Source organism: Aedes aegypti, chromosome 2 (assembly GCF_002204515.2).
Source record: "Aedes aegypti strain LVP_AGWG chromosome 2, AaegL5.0 Primary Assembly, whole genome shotgun sequence".
In the NCBI taxonomy this organism is placed as follows: Eukaryota; Metazoa; Arthropoda; class Insecta; order Diptera; family Culicidae; genus Aedes; species Aedes aegypti.
In genome coordinates, this window is record NC_035108.1 from 243,402,924 (window position 1) to 243,424,029 (window position 21,106).

Genomic DNA, 21,106 nt, shown 5'->3' on the forward strand with positions numbered 1-21,106 from the left:
GAAAACAAAAACAAACTGTGTATGACAAGCGTATGCTAGTCTACGTGTGTTCAAATGTCACTTTGACGCAATTTGTAAAGTATTTTGGAAATATGTCTTGAGGACTTTTGATGAACTTCGCGGAAGAATTTGTAATATATTTTTTGGGAAAACTATTTAAATAAATTCACTGAAGAATTTCGAATAGAACTTTCAGCGAAATATCTCTGTATTATATTTGACAGAATTAATGGATGAATTGCGAGAAAAAAACTGAACTCAAATAAATACGGGAACATTTTCCGGAATAGATTTGTTAAAGAATCTCAAAAAGTTTTGATTTAAATCTGTTGAAAATTAATCAAATATTTTATGAAATAATAAGTTTTCTTGGAAAAATATAGTTTAAGCAGTAAACATATTTATGCATCCCCTTGCCCCCCACCCTTCTGTTGCTACGCCTGTTTCTAGAAATTTATTATTATTTTTGATCATACATTTCTAGGCTTCTTATGGCCAGGGTTGCTCAGTAGAAGCATTAACCTAAGAATGCTAATGTCGCTGCTGTTCGTGTTACCAACATCTAGTTTGCCACGAACTGACAGCGTGAGTACCGGGCATCAAAGTGTCAAATTAATTATAAAAGCATAAACAACGACAAGGCATTGAACAAACAATGAAAAACCATAATTTAAGGTAATAATAATTAAAATCAGTTTTGTGACAATAGCGCCACTAGCGTTCTATTACTAATATTTCTATTGTTGCCACATATACAGATTGATCTGTATTTTACAGACTTTTGCGAATATTTTATGACCAAGAATCTGTATATACAGATAATAGACATTTTGCAAAAAAAAAAAAACATACAGATTTTGTATACACATTTTTGCTAAACTTATACAGATTTGTACAGATTTTTGAGCAATATTTTTGAAAGCCTTAAAATTTAAGCTGAGTTATAACCTGTTGTGATTGTTGTGCATTTAAGTTACACATGATTAGTATTGTCTTGAATTTCTTGTCAAATCTCAGGATTATATCAATTTTTAGGTATACAGATTTGAAATACCGATTTTTTTTCACTCCAGGATACAGAAATACAGATATTCCAAGGACAAACTGCAGATTTGAATGTGGCAACCCTGCTCATGGCTTCCCAGATATGCAAATGTAAAAATGATCAATTGACAGAGAAAGCTCTCTGTCAATAACTGTGAAGGTGCTCATGAGAACACTAAACTGTGAAGTGAGCTCTGTCCCATTTGGTACGTAACGTCAGAAAGAAGGAGAAAGCGAAATAGCATAATGTGGGTAGAACATACATAATACTCCTTGGGATGTCAACTGAATAAAACATTCAAAATGCGATTGAAATGATTGCAGCAATTTCGCATATTCAAAGAAGTGAGCGCCACACCGTCGTCGTCGTTATAGCCATGTAGCAAAAGTGTGGAAACCGCCACCAGAGCAGACCAGCTTCCAATAGTAGCTGGCAGAACCGTGCACCGTTAGTTACACTTCCCACGATTTTTTCCTGACTGGCTGTGAATATGTGAAACTCAATTTGTCCTCGTGCAATTTGCGCGCTGAATTCAATTTGGGGCATGACTGTCTCGCTATGATGCATGCCGCCGTCTCTCAAATCCCGATAGTGCAGTTTAAGCAATAAATATTGCGAAATAGAGTTATCACCGACTTCATTACTCGCGAGATACATTTTTCCACGGTTTGGTTGAGGGTTTCTTTCCACTTCTTTCCTTAGGAAGAGCTCAATGATGGGAGTTTGAGGTGGGTAGTTTGCTGTTGAACTCGTTACGAGACTGAAATTCAACTAAAAGTTTGCTGCTACACATTGATAATATTTCTCCCTTTTCTGTGGACTTGGAAACTCGGATATCAAATTCAGTGGTCACATTTGCACCCTTATTGCCTATTGCTTACTCTTGGCGGCGGTGCTGGCGTTGATGCCTATTGCTATGGATTCCCTCGTGGGATTTGCAGTGCAAAGTATTCGACGCGCTTCAGCTCACTCCTAACAGGCAGCGAAAAACTTTCCCCGAGCGCTGCAAAGAGCAATAACGAGTCTTGTTCAATACCAGAGTAGCAGATAAAAAAGGAATCCGAAAATATATAAAATAAAATATTGTCGCCTAACTTTTTACGACACTTTTTTTTCAATATCAGCAAAATGGCCATTTGCCTCCCACATTTAACACCCCTCGTATTTAATAATTTAAGGATTATTTCGGTAATGATGTTTTACATACTGATATAGCACTTTTTCTCGTTTGCGCTTATTATCTGTGGCAATTCGCGTCCGCTCGAGTATTGCAAATCGTCGTCTGCTCGCTGGATTTGGCTATTTGCAATGCTGGTGCTTGGGTCTGGGGAAAAGTGAATTTCAACAGTAATAAGGAAAATCTGTCGTTAATATCGATGAGCAAGCAGGAACACAATTCGGCGAATCAAGTCGAGAGGTGCAAAAGTAGCGTCTGGGAATATTTGAATGAACGGCGTGGGAACAATCTTTTTCGCAAAGTGGAATAAAGTTCCTACAATATTTTTTTTTATTTTCTTACTGGCGTTACGTCTCAGAGACTGCCTCTCAGCTTAGTGTTCTTATGAGCACTAGTGTGGGACAAAATTTTGATTCTCGCTCCAGTCCACTTTTTGGATTGCCTTTAGGTCCAATAACAACTGTGCAAAATTTCAGCTCGATCCACAGTGCGTTGCTCCATAGACAAAAATCAAATTTCAAGTTATTTTATTCGGCGATAATAAGTATCCACAAGTGTTTATAGATAACATCGGCTATTGAAACGTGTATTCATAAGATTTATAAAGCACTAAAACGACTACAATAAGCGTTGAAAAGGACAGATGTCGGAGTAGCACAAAAACTAAATATTGTCGCATGTTTTCAACATTACTTTCAACTAGTACGGAGGATGTTGAAACCAATCCATTCAATCAAAATTTGAAAGAGAACATGTTTGAAGGTTAAAAAAGTATATTTTATGGGATAAGCACACCAATTTTAACTTTGAATATGAGAAATAGGCACGATGAGTTGGCTATGAAATCAAACTTATGAAATACTAACATGTAACTTTGGTAATCGATTCAAAAAAAGTTCCACCGAGTTCCACCCTAAATCACTCACAGACATGTTTCTCAGAGTGTCCTCTAAGAGGTCTGAAAGATACAGCTGCAACTTCCTGCAACTCTTCGAGATTTTCAACTATTTTTCGGTATACTCCTTAACCAGCTGAAGTATGAAAATGAGTTGTTTGTGATAAGAAAACCGGAAATCTCGCAACGCTATGTGGTCAAAGCTGAACCAGACATTACACCAGAGCAAGTTTATGTTTAAAATAATATATTTTAAATGAAGTTTCCAAGATTTTATTCAAATTTTATGTTAAAAACTAGAAAATTTTAAAAATATGCGATATTTTTGCATAATGGCGTATAAGTCACTTTTGCAGCTACGAGTGTGAAGAGACATATTTGCAAATTACTTCTTACATCATTATAGGCAATAATAGTACAAATTACAAGGTTTTTCTTGGAAAATAATGGATTTGGCGCTTAGGACAGTTTTGCGATTATACGTATACTATATGTCATTTATGCAAATTGCAGCTCTTCTCACCAGAAAAAACTTTTCCTTTCATACAAAGGTGCTTAAATGGCTTGATCTTCCAGTTTTGATTTTTGTCCCGCATCTCCATACATTCAACGCACTGTGCGATCGGAGAAACTATATTTTAGCGCCAGCCGTTCAAAGTTTGTATGGGATTTACTATGGGAAAACTTACTTTTGCAAAGAAAAATCGCCAGGAATCGCCCATTGACCTCTATAAAAATTCTGAACACAGACCTCGATAGTTATTTTTACGATGAAGAATATTGCCGAAGGCCGCGAAACAATCCGACACTTGTGATAAAAGTTATTCAATGAAAACCTATTGGCAAAGCGATGTTGATTAACACGTAAAGGAATAACAATAATAACAAAATCGGGCAAAATTGCCCAATAGTCTATGATTAATAACTTTTTTCACCGGCATCGGATTTCTTTGCGGTCTTCGGCAATGTTGTTCATCGTAGAAATACCTATCGAAATCTGTGTTCAGAATTTTTATAGAGCTCAATGGGCGACCTCTGGCGATTTTTCTTTGCTAAAACATGTTTTCCCACAGTAAATCCCATACAAACTTTGAACGGCTGGCGCTAAAATATAGTTTCTCCGATCGAGCTGAAATTTTGCACAGTTGTTATGGGACCTAAATGCAATCCAAAAAGTGGACTGGAGCGAGAATCAAAATTTTTCATATAACCGTGTCCCAGGCTAATGAGCACTTCCGTAGTTATTAAATGAGAGCTTATTTTGACCATTTTGCATGCGTATATCGTGTGGCAAGCAGAACATTTTCATCTCCTCTACCGGTGGGATTCAATCCAACGACCCGCTGCTACAACATTTTTGAGGTATTTTTTGTTTCCAAAAACTCACGTGGTTTATGATGTATATTAGTTATAACTCATGTACATTTAGGGCTTGCATCACAAATAAACAAAAGTACGCATTCATCAACTAGGTTGCAATGATCCTCCATAAAGGTGAAGATGAATCGAAGCCAAACCTGATATTTTCAAGAGCACAAATCTGGAGAACCAAACGGTTGTTTGGTGACCAGCAGCCAGTCGTGACCAATCGATTGAGTTTTCAGCTCCAACGGGTGTTTGGTTCTCCAGATTTCTGCTCTTGAAAATTTAAAGTTTGGCTTTGGTTCATCTTTACCTTAACGATTTGTTTTTTTTTTTAATATGTATTTCTAGATTCGAACCTGATGATGGTGAGGATGTGTTGGATCCCTGTCGTGCCGATACCCTGTGCTATAGGTGCTCTTCGGATACTTCTGAATAAGAGCGCCTTATAAACAAAAAATAGAGTGTTCACCTGCTACATACGTCGTGGTTTTAAACGAAGAGAATTCTTTCTTGACTCTGCAACGGCAGTCTTCCATGTTTCCCCCTCTGTGGGGTTTGGAGTCTTATTATCAAAGACAATTTATTAGCATCTACTGAACCTTGAATCATCATGAATAGATGTTGGAAAATGTTGCATTAAACTAATGCTGCAAAGCATTCATAAAGTTGCTTGAATGGATCAATTGAGCATAAGCATGAGAATGATTGACCGCCCGCAGATGCTACTCCGTTATTGCAAGAACAGCTGTACTTACACAGGGCACCAACAGACGCTACTCGGGATCAGTAGCACCCTCATTGTGTAAGTACTGGTGCTCTCATTATTATAATAAACAATAACGGCGCTGGCTGCGTCCAAATGCAGGTCAATTTGGGGATAGGAGGGAAATGTTGACGTGTTACTTGCTTTATGGAAGCCGAGGAGTCCTCTGCACTTCCACAAGTAAAGACTGGGAGTTTGGATATGGGGGAAGGATTCGTTTTGGTAAACGATAAATCTCGAAAACTTATTCATACAGGCTCAAGTCAAAAAAGTATACAAACTTACTTTATCGATCCTACGTGTTAAGCAGGCGGAATTCTACACGTACCGCTCTGTACCAACTCAAATTTTCACTTTTAGGACGTTTAATTTCCGGATTTACAAAACGACGAAAGTAAGATTTTCAACTTTCGCAACCTAACCACTACTTTCGCCGCCCCGCTGTATGGAGAGATAAAGTGACTTAACCACGAATCAAAACAAAACACTACTTGAGCCGATTTTACACTGGTAGAAAAACGTCGAAAGTAACTGAATGAAACGGCTTATCATTTTCTTATAATTATTTTTGTGGGAAATAATAGAAACTACCTAGTTTTTGAACGTGAGCTGAGTGTATGCAAAATTTGAGCGAAGTACACGGCAAAAAAAATGGTAAAAAGGTGATTCATTTTAAAACAGTTTTAGAAGATAGATTGTGATTTTTCCTAATTAATTTTCTCAAAACCGTATAAAACTTACTTACGTCGATTTGAAAAAGTAATCGAAAAATATATAATTTGAAATGAATGCGCCTAACCGGATTCGCGATATTACCCGATAAACAAATTGAACGCCGAACAAGTGTTCGTCACTCGCCCTCATAGGAGCAAGCGGCAAGATCAAAGGATCAAACACTACTAACGCGTTCCGCGACCCGCGATACTATTCCACCGTGCCACGCGAGCGACGCGCAACACCCGCCCCGAATGAGCAAGCGTCAAGGTCAAAGGATCAAACAGAACTAGCGGACCTATTCACTTTTTTCACCGACGCGCGACATGTTCGATCCGAGTATTGTTCGTTCCTTCGATCTGGTTGCTTGATCTTGCGGGGGCGAGCGACGAGGGCAGGATCAAACATGTCGCGCGTCGTTAGCGTACCACGGTAGAATAGTATCGCGGATCGCGTTAGTAGTGTTTGATCCTTTGATCTTGTCGCTTGCTCCTGTGGGGGCGGGCGACGAACACTTGTTCGGCGTTCAATGCGTTTATCGAGTAATATCGCGAATCCGGTTAGGCGCATTAATTTCAAATTATATACAGTCACCCCACAGTTATGGATCAGCAAAGGGTCATTTTTTAGAACAAAATATGATTACAAGCCATGGTGACCTTGTACAACACAAATTTACCCGCCTGGCAATGCCCAATATTATTTTTTTTGAGAATATACATAAACAATCGCGGTTATTTACGAAAAAGTGTCGATTTCGAAAGAAATTTCAAACGTTGTCCATCCCACAGATGCGGATCAGTGGAACAGGAGGGTTTTTATTATGGATCAAATCGACTCATATTATGGATCAGAACACTATAAAAGCAATTTATCTGTGTAGCAAACGAATGGTGTGTTAGTGAAAGTATACGTTTCGGCGTTTCTTTAGGAATCGTCTTATCGTTGATTCATAACTGTGGTACGGGTTTCAATGCCCCACAGTTATGAATCAACGATTCTATGAATACGGATAGCATTTTATTTTATACGGACGAATAAAATATGCTAGAAGATGTTATGATTGATTGCAATGCTGTACAGATTTATGGTTCACGTAGATAAAATGTGTTCTGCGTAATTGCAACTATTTTTGATGAGATATTCTCCATATCTGTGTGCTATCCATAACTGTGGGGTGACTGTACTTATCGTTTACCAAAACGAATCCTTTACCCCACCCTTTCCCATATCCAAACTCCCAGTGTCTACTTGTGGAAGTGCAGAGGACTCCTCGGCTTCTATAAAGCAAGTAACATGTCAACATTACCCTCCCATCCCCAAATTGACCTGCATTCGGACCCAGCCAGCGCCGTTATTGTTTGTTATAATAATGAGAGCACCAGTCAGTACTTACACAGAAAGGGTGCTACTGATCCCGAGTAGCGTCTGTTGGTTCCCTGTGTAAGTACAGCTGTTCTTGCAATAACGGAGTAGCATCTGCGGGCGGTCAATCATGCTCATGCTCATGCGACGCGCGACATGTTTGATCCTGTCCTCATCATCCGCTCCCGAAGAAGCAAGCGTCAAGGTCGAAGGATCAAACAGAACTCAGTTGCTTGAATGGATCAATTATCGAATAAGTGCAAAATAACATCTACAATCAGGGATTGAATTATGAAAAAAATGAGATTAACTCTCATAGTTCTGGATGGAAATATCACCAACTTTTCGCTGAAGTTTATTGAAATAATCTTTTAGTGGTTGTGGGGCTCATTTTCATAAATTCAAACTCTTACATTTCAGTGCGGTTTAACCAAACCTGTTCAGAACTCCCACGACTAACTGTGCGTATCTTACTGGGAAGCGGACTTGAGCTATACAAAGACATATTTTATATTAGTTTCTAATTGAACTTTATTAACCTTAAATTTCAATACTGACCTACATCACTAATCGAGCAAGTTTACTAACTGACTGCCACTTGACGAATTCACTCTCAATAATACCGAATTTAATACAGTAAATAATACTCCAGTATCGAACAATTTTCTAGTGAAGTTATTGTTATCTACTACTCCAGCATAAACACGTTTCCATTTTATGCTCCATCTGACGTTTTTCGATCATGACTGGTTTTATTCTTGATATCGATGTCAGAGTGACGGCTCATGGAGCATTCGGGTTCAAACCACCGCACTACGTACTAGGCCGTCCTTCGCCTTCTGAACATCGATGACTCTAGTCGTATATCTATCACACACGACTGCGTGGAGAGGCTATATGAAACTTCCAGATGGACTGCTCTGATAGTGAGGCAGGTGAACAGTACATTCCAGCGTTTCACTAAACACTTTCCTTGCTTCTCCAGAACGGGTCTAATATAGTCCACACCCGTATGTAAAAAGCGGCCTAACGAATGATGTACCGTTTTGATTCATATTACGGACACTTAAGGCTTCAGTGAAGTACAACTAATCTCTACACATATAAATTGAATCGTTCTGTACAAAACTTTAGCGTAAACAAGCCTTGCAAACACTTACATTTCGAATGATGGGTGAAGATTCGGAATCCACATCTTGAATTCACTTGAATCAATAAAAATGTTCGGCCTCTTCATGATTTTTATTCCGGACACAATCAAACTTTCGCTTCATATTCCGGACACTTTGATTCGAATTCCTCTTGAAAAACACGAACAGAATACCGGGTATCCCCGTTTTTTAATCTGTACCCCGCTAATTTGTAAATCGTTCAGACTAAAAATGGTTCAAACGTCATTTAGCTCATGGAACGGAGTAAAGTGAAATGGAACGCTGCGGAACGGAACGCAGAATCAAAACAAAACAGTGAAAGAGGTAACCAGAAACACGTTTCTAGGGCGACAAGATGTTCAAATTAAAAATGAATTCCAATTGTTTGCATGAGCTACCGTTCAAATTAGCGGGGGTGCACGGTAGTCGAATCATTGATTAAACGCACTAAGCCGTAAGAAAGTCGTTAAAACTAGTTGAACATAGTAAATTTTCATGGATTGGTTTGTAAAATGTTTATAAAAATCATCCTTCAAATTGGGCACTTTTTGACGGCGCATTTTGAAACATTTCGAGTGAAATCTTTCCCATACAAAGTAGAGTGTCCGGAAGTTGAAGCTGTCCGGGATTCGAATCAAAACGGTAAGTCATTATTGTGGCATTGTCGCCATCATCTGTGGTAGTGGAACTGCCTTTTTAATGCCACACCGTTGACGAACCCGTGTTATTCGCGATGACGGAGGCAATTACCACAGTTGACCCTATGCGTGAAGCTCCGATTTCTTTGTATGGCAAAGCATAGGAAGTCAATTTTCAAATGCTTCGAAAAAAAATCAAAACTAAATTTAATTAAATCCTGTTAAGTGTTCGGGGTTAGATTTATGATAAGCTATAGAATTCGCAGTATATTGAGGAAAAACTATAAAAATCAAAATAATGCGTCTATAATGTAGCCCATCAATAGTCTATCAACATGTACTGAAAAGAATTTAAATAGCTATTGTAATTAATTTTATATCAGCATTTGAAATTTCACTTCCTATACCTTGCCGGGTTAAGTTTTCGACGCTTCACGCATAGAGTAAACTTTTTCCAGATCGCAGCACCGTACCTTCGTTAGAGCGAATTTGCTTGAGCATCGGACAATGTGCTTAAATAGAGGTGAGGAGATGATTTTGTATAATACACAACTGTTTTATTGTAATAGTGAATCGACCGTGTTTTCACACAGCAACCCATTGCAATGTGACTATGTGTTACGTCATACAGTTCGTTATCGAATGGTTTCTGGGGCTTCGTTGCTAGTCACCCTTCTGTTACCAAGGCTGTCAGATTTTATCAACCACACAGCAACTTTCTCCTCACCTCCTCAATGTGGTAAGCATCGGACGCAGATGAGGAATGTTGAACTGCCAATCCTCTTCTAACTCCCGCACAAACGATGGGCCTTTGTACCACCGACTATCAGGATCGAACTGTGGTCCTGACCCTCACTTCGTTGCTTCATCAGCGACTGAGTGATGTACAAAGACGGTTAATTGGCCGACTACCAACCATATCTGCCTGTAGTTACAGTTGCGGTATCGAGAAGGGTTTTAGTTGTGCAACTGTAGTTTTGGCGGCAACCAGAGAACATCGAGGTGCACCGCTTTCAACAATACGCAAATAGGCAACACATGAATACGTAGTATCACTGTATCTGCAATCCATCCAGTGCGTCCTTGCTTATTCCATTCAAGAAACATCGTGGGACCTCAACTGTGTTAAGCTTCCACAACAGCTAACTCTATCTATACAATTGTCCTCGCAGATTTTCCGTAATCGGCTCATCCCAGTCTGTTCATGACCTCCAGATATTCTGCTTGAGGATTTTTCCTTGGATTATGTAATGCGCGAAAGCGGAAAGCGGAAAGCGGACTAAGCCGAAACGAGGCTTTATCCAAAATCCTGGCGAAAGAGGGTACTGTGCTTGCTTCTTCTAAGCGAACGAGAAACGACCTTGATAAATCTGCTACGGTTGAAGAGGATTCAAAGCCGAAGAAGATGAAACACCAGTTAGATCCCCGAGAGCGCGCTGAAAAATCCTCAAGCTCAGTGCCACAAAAAGGTGGGTCCAAACGACAAGCCACTGGTCAGAGCTACAGCGATATGACCAAGCGTGTGAAGGTCGGGATAATACCCAAAGACTTTCCAACCGCCCAGCTCACGACGGCTCAACTAGACGTTCTACAAGATGCTCTGTTGCTTAAAGTGGAACAACAGCGTGATGAGCCTCTGAAACCCAAATTCTGTAACCTTGTCTACACATCTGGCTACATGGTTCTAATTTGCAAGGATCAAGAGACAGCTGAGTGGGTGAAAGAAATAACACCTTCAATAAATACCTGGGAAGGTGCTGAGTTGGTTGCACTGAACGAGGAAGACATTCCCCGCCAAGAGCTTCTTCGAGCATTCTTCCCTCAAAGCTCAACCTTCGCGGACGAACGCATTAAGGCTCTCATAGAGAGCCAGAACGGGTTGAAAACAACGAATTGGCGTATCGTGAAAAGGTCCATCCTCAATGACATCCATGTCGAATGGATCTTTACGGTAGATGGATCGTCAATGGACATGCTGTCGAAATCCAAGTTCATCCTCAACTACCGATTGGGAGAAATCCAGTTGAGGAAAATTAAGAGGACACCCTCCGTTTCCAACCACAAGCCGAATAAGGAGCTGGCTCAAGAAAATTCTGAGTAAGCCCCTGATTCAAACAGCGGTAAAAGGAACGCAATTTCTCGCCCAAAGACCACCATGAAGGCTAGCGTGTCCGCTCCTAAAGGAAAAGTTCCGAGCTCAGCTTCAATTCCCTGCTCAAGTGGTACCAACTCAATGGTATTAAAAAAAGCAGTGGAAAAGAAATGAGTGAAGTCTTGACTTGGATGTGATGGGTGGGAAAAACAAAGTTCTGAAACCTAACCCGAAACAAAACCGTGATGATCCGCAACATCCAAAGAAGGGCGATGCTCACCTGGATAAAAGCGGAACTCCTAAATATGGTGCTTAAGGCAGTTCAAGTGAATCTCCACCACGCACAGAGTGCAACAGATGTACTCTGTCGGAGATTCACAAAAGAAAAATTGACGGTGGCGCTTATTCAGGAGCCGTGGGTCAATAAAACCAGGATACTAGGTATTCAACTAAACTCATGTAAGTTGGTATATGATGATAGCCAGCTATCTCCAAGAGCGGCTATCTTAATACGCAATAACACTAAATGTTTTCCTATTACAGAATTCATTAAAAAGGACATCGTGGCAGTCAGGATGGAGGTGCCCACCGCTAGGGGAAAATCTGAGATCCTCATGGTTTCAGCGTATTTTCCTGGCGATGCGGAGAATATTCCTCCACCAGAAATAGCTGCGATTGTCCATTACAGCCGTATCCACAACATCCCGTTCGTCATTGGTTGCGACGCGAACGCGCATCACACCGTATGGGGATGTACAGATATCAACACCAGAGGTGAGTATCTTTTACAGTTTCTTTCCTCCAAAAACATCAATATATGCAATGTTGGCGACAAGCCTACATTTTCAAACTCCATTCGACAGGAAGTGTTGGATTTGACTTTATGTAGTCCATCTATTTCTGATAAAATAAAAAATTGGCATGTTTCTGATGAAACATCAATGTCAGACCATAAACACATAATATTCGACTGGGAAGGGGGTCTAACGATAGAAAGAACGTTTAAAGATCCTAAGAAAACTGATTGGGAAACCTATTCAGCAATTCTCCAATCTGAATCATACATAATTGAAAATAATATTAAATCCATAATGCAGTTGGAATCGGCGTCCGCCTGCATTAAAAACAAAATTCTTAATGCTTATCAAGAGAGTTGCCCGACTAGAACAACTAGTTCGAGTAGAGATGTTCCATGGTGGAACAAAACTCTAGATAAGCTCAGAAAAACAGCGCGTAGAGAATTTAACCGCGCTAAGCGTACTTCCGATTGGAGCCTATACAAAAAAGCTTTAACAGACTATAATAAGGAGCTAAGGCGCTCAAAACGGAAATCATGGGTTAGTATTTGCGAGAACATAGAGATGACCCCCGTGGTAGCCAGGCTTCAAAAAACACTCTCAAAAGAACACTCCAATGGTCTGGGTAGTATCCGTAGAGTCGACGGTTCATTCACTGTAGAGCCAAGCGATACAGTGAGTGAAATGTTAAGAATTCACTTCCCTGACTCAATTCCTCAATCAAGAATAAGTGACGAAGGTACCGTAAATTCGGGTGAAATTGATCAGTAGGGTGAAATTGATCACTGTGTCACACGATTTTATTTCCCTCTAATAGAGCACAGAAATCAATGCAACCTGTGTAAATGAACGTTGTTTGTTTAAACTATTGTCGAATTGTATGTTGTGAAGCTTTTCGTGTTAAGGAATGTTTATTTCTGTGAAAATAATAGAAAATTCCATAATCGTGTTCTGTGTGGTATTGACAGACATCAATAAACTTATAGTTCAAAACAAGGATTTAGACATGGTGTCAACCTGAAAATTTGTAAGGATGCTTGGAATATATCCCCAAAACGAATTTTATTTCCAAAATTCTTACCAATTTGTTCATTTTGTTGTGATAATTGAATTTTTTTCTAGATATCAGAGGATTCCTTCGGAAATTGCCTACATTTAGGCGTTTTCTGCGGTATTGTTGAAAATAAATTGCTTATTATTTCCATAAATTTTGCATTGTTAAGAATTTGGCAAGCATATTTGGATTCAGGAGGGCCAAATTAAATAAGTAAAGTTGTTTTCAAAACTAACAGTAATTGTTTTGATAGGTGATCAATTTCACCCCGAAATGGAATTCCTTGATTTTTTATTTTAGAGACGATTTTCAGCACTATAATCACAACTGTATGAAAATTTGAGTATATAAACCAATGAGGCTCACCGTCGTACTTGTTTTCCTGCATTAAGTTGTTTGGAATTGGCAACATCATAGAAAACAGACATGGGAAACCGTGAAAAGTGATCAATTTCACCCGAAATTACGGTACTGAGATTGCTGTTTCAGTTCCACAAGAGACCATATCTTTGGTTTCTGGGACAAAAAGAGACGCAATTAAGGTTGCCAAAGAAGCTTTTACTTGTGCCAGAGTTGAAAGGGCTGTGAGATCTTTTGAGCCATTCAAATCTGCTGGCATGGATGGGATCTTCCCAGCGTTAATCCAAAAAGCGGAGAAAACGCTAATCCCACACATGGTAGAGATTTTTAGGGCGAGCTTGATTTTAGGGCATATTCCAGATGATTGGCGTCAAGTTCGAGTTGTCTTCATTCCTAAAACAGGTAAAAAAGACAAAACAAATCCCAAAGCATTTAGGCCGATCAGTTTGTCATCCGTGATGCTTAAAATCATGGAAAAGGTATTGTGCGAATACATAAATTCTAAATTTATGGAAGCAATGCCTCTTTCACAACACCAATTTGCGTATCAGAGTGGCAAATCCACGATCTCAGCACTACATTCGTTAGTCAATAAGATCGAAAAAACTCTACAAGCTAAAGAAATCGCTCTTGTAGCATTTCTTGACATTGAGGGTGCATTCGATAATGCTTCTTACTCGTCTATAGGATCGGCAATGTTGAGGAGGAATTTCGACCCATGCATTGCTACCTGGGTACATGCTATGCTAACCAATCGACAGATCTCCTCTGAGCTAAGTGGTTCGTGCGTCACTGTAAAGGCTACAAGGGGGTGCCCACAAGGTGGGGTACTTTCACCGTTGCTTTGGTCACTGGTGGTGGACGAGCTTCTAGATAGCTTAGAAAGGAGAGGCTTCGAAGTGGTAGGATATGCAGATGACGTGGTCATTATTGTACGAGGCAAATTTAAAGATGTTATATTCGAAAGGATGCAGCTAGCTCTTGATCATACCTTTTCCTGGTGTCAACGAGAGCAACTAGGAATAAATCCTTCCAAAACCACCATCGTACCTTTCACAAAACGTAGGAAGGTACAATTGAGAACCCTTCTCCTAAACGAAACACAACTGACTTGCTCAAAGGAAGCCAAATATCTTGGTGTCATACTTGACTCCAAGCTAAATTGGAATTCACATCTTCAAACAGTGGTGCAAAAAGGCCTCAATTCACTCTGGGTATGCTCCAGAGCACTTGGTAAGAAATGGGGCCTGAAACCAAGCATGATTATGTGGATCTACAAAACCATTGTTCATCCTAGAACAACTTATGCTTCTCTTATTTGGTGGCCTCAAACAAAAGAGGCTACGGCAAGGGCAAAGTTAAACAAAATCCAACGTATTGCCTGTATAGCAATTACTGGTGCAGCACGCAGTACACCCACCTCTGCCTTAGACGCGATGCTTAATCTGCCCCGGCTGGATCAATTCATAAAGTTGGACGCTGAGAAAAGTGCGTTGAGGCTGAAACGAACAAAAACCCTACTATCAGGTGATCTTACGGGTCACCTCAGTATATTAAATGAATTTTCTATAAATCCAATTGTAGAGAAGTGTAGTGACAGGATGGAAATGGTAGTCAACTATGACATACCCTATCAGGTGATCATGTCTTCTCGTCAAGAATGGGAAGAAGGTGGACCCAACATCCCTCCAGGGTCTATAAAATTCTACACAGATGGTTCCAAAATGAATAATCTGGCAGGTTCTGGAGTCTATGGACCCCGAACAAAAACCTCAATTCACTTAGGACAGTGGTCTACAGTATTTCAGGCAGAAATATATGCTATCTTAGAATGTGCGTTACTATGCCTGAAGAGGAAATACAGACACGCAAGTATATGTATTCTCTCCGACAGCCAAGCGGCTCTTCAGGCGCTTAACACTTACACGTGTAACTCAAAACTAGTGTGGGAATGCATTCTAGCTTTGAAAAAACTAGCTCTCTGCAATCGAGTTAACTTATATTGGATCCCAGGGCATGCGGGTCTAGAGGGAAACGAAATTGCTGATGAGCTGGCCAGAAACGGATCTGCTAATAGGTTCACTGGCCCCGAGACATTCTTCGGAATATCTGACAGTTTCTTAAAAATGGAACTGAACAACTGGCTGGTTAGCCAGACCTCATCAAACTGGGATGCATCTCCTAATACGAGTCAGTCAAAAAGGCTTGTAAATATAAACCCAAAGAAAACCCAACAACTATTAGGTCTCAGCAAAAGGGATCTCAGTTTATACACTGGTCTAGTAACAGGACACTGCCCCAGCAGATACCATTTACAAAAGATCGGTGTTGTTCAAAACTCCAACTGTCGCTTCTGTGACGATGAGCGAGAAACATCAGAACACCTCATCTGCTATTGCAGTGCACAAATCCATTGTAGGTCCAGGATATTTGGTAAGCCCTTCTAAGAGCCTGCCGATATAAGGATCGCAACCCCCAGCAATGTTATAGGCATTATTAAGCTAATTGCACCAGACTGGGGGAATTCTCACACTGCAGCTTAGGACCATTATTTCTCAATAATAAGGTGTTCATGAGCTCAGAAGTACATAGATCATTTAGTGACATACATGTCACTGGATGATGTATGTATTTACTATACATACAGTAAAAGGGGATATAACAATAGTTCAAGTTAATTGGACGCAGTGATTCAACACCCGACAAAGAAGGAGGATGTAATGCGCCAACAAACCCATTGGCTCGAGCAGGGACTTAACCGTTTGTAGAACTTCCCGCTTGGTGGGTACGATTGACTCATCTAGGAGTTTCAGAATGTCCGGTCTGATGGAAATGTCAAACGAAAACACATTCGCGGTCAATCTCCAAACCATTCCAAAAAATCGCCCTACGTTGGTTTGTAGTCGAGACTTTTGCTTTGACCCATTCGTCGAAGAACTTCTGTCGAATTGGAGCAGAAATGTCTAATTTCGAATTCTCCTTGGGAATGAACGGATTTCACATCAGATAATAACTGTACCACCTCATCCACAGTATCCGTACTATCTAGGTAGGCATTTACATAATGAGCCTTCTTATTGCTTCTGCTGATGTTGGAAATTGGTCCGCTAAGTTGTTAGCGTTCTGATTTTTAACGTACTGCGCTCGACAAGGTGAACAGGTGGCGCCAAACGTTTCCACATCCATAACGTAGATTTTCGGGGGTCGATCTGAAGAATGTTTGTAGAGAAAACGTTGCGCCTAATTGTCGGGACTGCGATTGGATATCTGATGAAACATTTCTCTGGTATCGCCACAAATGCGATGTTTATTCTGACGAAATCGTATCAACACTGCAAACAGGGATACCAGCATATCAGGTCCTTCCAAGATCATTCCGTTGAAAGAGACACCCTCAACCCGAGCAGCAGCGTCCCAAATCTAGCGGTCCTCCTCCGCCTTCTATGATTCTGTACGAAAGCGAGAACAAGTACCATACTTTACTGTGTTGTGTTGATTGAAGCAGTGATCCATTGAGCATAACCCTTCTCTTCATATGATGCAATTAAATAAGACCAGCATTTCGAGAGCAAACCGCAATATTTGTAAGGCCCGTTTGTCCTCGTCGGCTTCAGGCTTGATCGTCACGCTTGCCTCTTCAATTCGTGTGTGTAGTAACATGAGATGGTTGGACATGGGTTATGAAAGGGGTCCGCGTGGTCTGTAGGGATTTGAATTCTAAACTTGTAACCAACTCAGTTATTGGGTCACCAAGTGGCTCGGTAGCTTAGTTGGTAAAGCGCTCGTCTAGCATACAAGAGTCCTGGGTTCGAATCCCAGCCGAGCACGCGGATTTTTTTTTCATAATTTCACCCATAATTTGTCCATCTTTACCACGCGTAATGAGTTAATTAAAATAATAATATATACAATTATTGCACTTTGTGAATGTTGAGCGGTTAAATGAAGTTGACGAGTGCTTAGTAGCTCCACTATTGGAACTTTTACCCAATCTCCTTCGATTCCAGGTCCTCGGGGTGAGAGGCGATAGGTTTAACAATCACAGCGATAATATTAATTATTCAGGTGTAACCGAAATCGAATGTATGAATGCTTCGTGCACCAAAACTGCTTCAGCTTGATTGAGGATAAATCTATCCTTTTTGTACATGTAAGCCTTGGGAAGACCTATAATTTTGGGAACTTTTTCCCAGACTCTCACATGAAAAAGCAACACTTCAAATGTCTAACGCCAGATTTTAAGTTTTCCCTGGCACCGAGCGTGCTTGGAAAATAAACTCCATCATCATAACAACCTCAGTCTGGGGTCTCCCCAGGTGGTTTCACCTGGCTTTATTTTCTGTTTGCCATTCCAAACTTTTCATATACCATCAACTTTGTCCGTAATGACTATCATCTCCGACAACATCGTCATCGTTGCCATTTCGTGATCGTGTCTGCCGTGTCCTGTCATAGTCGTCCTCATCCCTCCCCACCCAAATACCAGACCACCGTCATTCCGAGGGAAGAAGCCCTTCGTGCAGACAGGATATTGAATAAAGAAGCAAGAGGGTGATTTGGGAAAATGATGTTGGTTTAGCTTCGACTGTAAACATTTACACGACCGACGACGTGTGGTACCGGTGAGTTTTTTTTACAGGTTTGTATCTGGATGCAAGCCAACAACCATCTTTGTACGCCTGAATGTAGGCAGTGTCGCTAAATATGTCCCCGAGTGCTGCTGATCGTTTCGCAGAGTAAAAACGAGGAGAAAAATAAGGTAGCTATCGCCAAAAAAGAACATCATAAAAGTGTATTAAATAGAGATAAAAAGAAAATTGAAAAAGGCAGCCAAGTCCTTTGAACCGAGCACACCAAGGGCCAAGTTGACAAAGGATATCACGAACAAGAATTCATTTATAATAAATTAAAACAGTCGATTCATTTGCTGAAAAGACTCATACTGACAACATAGTTACTTGTCATTATGCAAATGAAGTGGTTTTAAGAAATTGAATAGAACTCTTATCCATTTCGCAAGACTATATGCCGAAGGTAGAGGGATCAATTTGAAAATTTACTCGATTTTTCAGGGCAAAAAGTATCGTCGTGTTTATCATTTGATACACGAATTAAAAAAAGTCAATAGGCGAATACAGCTCTACGTTGATAACTGTGGAAGTGCTCATTAGAACATTAGTATCATTTTAAACATTACATTTATTTTTTTATATCTAGGTGTTCTATGTTAAAGTGTTGCTTAACATAGAACACCTAGATATAAAAAATAAATCATCCTAATTTAGTAAAACAAAACTAAGCTTTTATTAACATTTTGTTAACAACTGAAATGCAATATATTTCATTTGCCGTAGCAGTTCAAAATTTTTAAAGGTGAGTTGATTTCACTTATAACATTAAAAAACTTAACCTAAATATATAACTTTTGTCTTAAATTAAAGTGATTATGAAACGAAGCCAAACTTCGAATTTTCAAGTGCACAAGACTGGAGAATCTGACAACAATGTTGTACAATATTGTAATAATAAAAAAGCCACCAACATAATTAAATGTCATGCGAATAAAGCACAACGTTTAGAACGGTCGATTTTTGGAGGTTATCAAAACCAATGATTATAAGAAACTTGAAATTATTTTCAAAAAAGGCTTGTTCTTCGAAAGCATTATCAATTAAAAGTATGCTGCAAAATATCAAGTTATTTTTGGTGTAACAATTTATCAGATATCAAAAAATCATTTTTTCACCGATTTTTTTGAAGAAAAATATTTTAGGTTGGAAAGTAATTGACATGAGTATACCTACATTTAAGGTTCAAAGTACGCACTGGCGGAAGTACAAATATGGTATTAATATGAAAATAACCTATACCTTCATAGAGTTGCTTATTAAGTTCCCGTGTCACAGTGCTGTAATGAAATCCAATTTATTTTCCACGTATTATTCTCATAATATGTCATTCTGAGATTTCCGATCGAAATATTAAAACTTCTACAATTTGCTGTAGATTGATAAATAGGGGAACATGGTCCAATACGGACCTAGTAACAGTTTTTTGGCCATATCTTTTCAGCACGATGGACGGCATGACAAGTTTTATGTGTTCTTGAAAGCCTGATTTAGCGCGAGCATTTTTCTCTCAGAGAGTTTTGTGATATCTCTTACCAGGACATGACTAGACATGTTTGTACAAAATTCTCCAAAAGGTCCGAATTGGACTAACCCTGTTCCAATTTGGACTCCTCATGTTCTAATTCGGACCAGCCTATATTTTAGCGTTTTATACTCCGATTTGTTCAGTGCGCATCGTACCTTCGTGCTGTGCGTACACGAATTCTCTCTGCTCTTGGAAGTTTTCTTAAAAACTACCTAAAGCAATAAAACAGTACTTTTCAGTGCTAAAATTAAAAACGGTACTTTTCAGTGCTACTAAAACAGTACTTTTCAGTACTATTTTTTCTACTATTGATCCCTTTACGATCCTTGTTTGGACCCGTGCCTTCGATTTTTCGTTGGACCCGTTGGCGAAAGCAAGCGGTGGTAATCCTTCTTGGACACCGTCTTGGGAAAAAACCTCTCGAAGGTCACGTCTTCTTTCGTTTATTAATTAAACATGGTATCAACAACAAACAAAAGAAAGGGTGAATCTCTGAATTCACTACTTCCTTCTAAAAAAGTGGGTTTTAAAACTGTCACTACACGTGGCAAGAATCGAAGAAAGGACGTATCCCCGGAATGTGAACTTTCTTCCAAGGGTGAAATGAATAATTGTATCGAAATGAGCAATCAGTTCGATGCTCTAGACAAATTTTCCGAACACCAAATCGAAGCAGCCTCTAGCCCAGGCTCTTTGATTCAAGTGAGGAAGCAAAGAGTGCCGCCTATCGTGGTCAGTTGTTCCGAATTTGGGGGATTTAGGCAGGAGATCTTGAACTCCATTAGGGGAATCAAGGTTTCCTTCCAAATCGCAAAGAAAGGAGACTGTCGCGTTTTGCCGGAAACTCTTAAAGATCGTGAACTTCTTCTCAGATATCTTGAAGAGAAGAAGCACAAATTTTTTACTTATGACGACAAAACTGAACGTTTGTTCAAAGTTGTCTTGAAAGGTCTCTCAAGTGACTATAAATCACCTGAAGAGATCAAAAATGGAATAAATGTTTTACTTGGATTTTCCCCAGTTCAAGTAATCATTATGAAAAAGAGAACCCAATCTGGCATTGTTCGGAAAGGGCTTTCTCAAGAATTTTATTTAGTTCACTTTAACAAAAAAGAACTAAATAATATTAAAGCTTTAGAAAAAACAAAACTTTTGTTTGATGTCCGTGTGACATGGGAACATTTCCAAAAACCTGGAGGAAATTACCAGAACCCCACTCAGTGCCGTCGGTGCCAAAAGTGGGGTCATGGTACAAAAAATTGTCGCATGGATGCTAAATGCATGATTTGCGGAGGTTCTTCTCACGCCAAAGACGTCTGTCCAGTGAAGGAAGATACCACTAAGTTCATATGCTGTAATTGCGGGGCTAACCATAAGTCCAATTTTTGGAATTGTCCTTCACGCAAAAGGGTCATTGAGGCTCGTGCCAGGCAGATGAAAGATAATATCCGTTACGATAACGGTCGTTTCTGCAATTTGCCTGGTAGAGTATCGAACAATGCTCATTTTTCAGTTAACGATCGCTTGATCATGA

At 39.7% G+C, this 21,106-nt stretch overlaps 1 non-coding gene across 1 annotated transcript; it reads left to right on the top strand.

Annotated features, from left to right (window-relative positions):
* The first annotated feature begins 17,171 nt into the window (after window positions 1–17,171).
* On the top strand, window positions 17,172–17,243 carry Trnaa-agc. Its single transcript has one exon. It is a non-coding gene; the product is annotated as a tRNA-Ala (tRNA).
* Window positions 17,244–21,106: the final 3,863 nt, after the last annotated feature.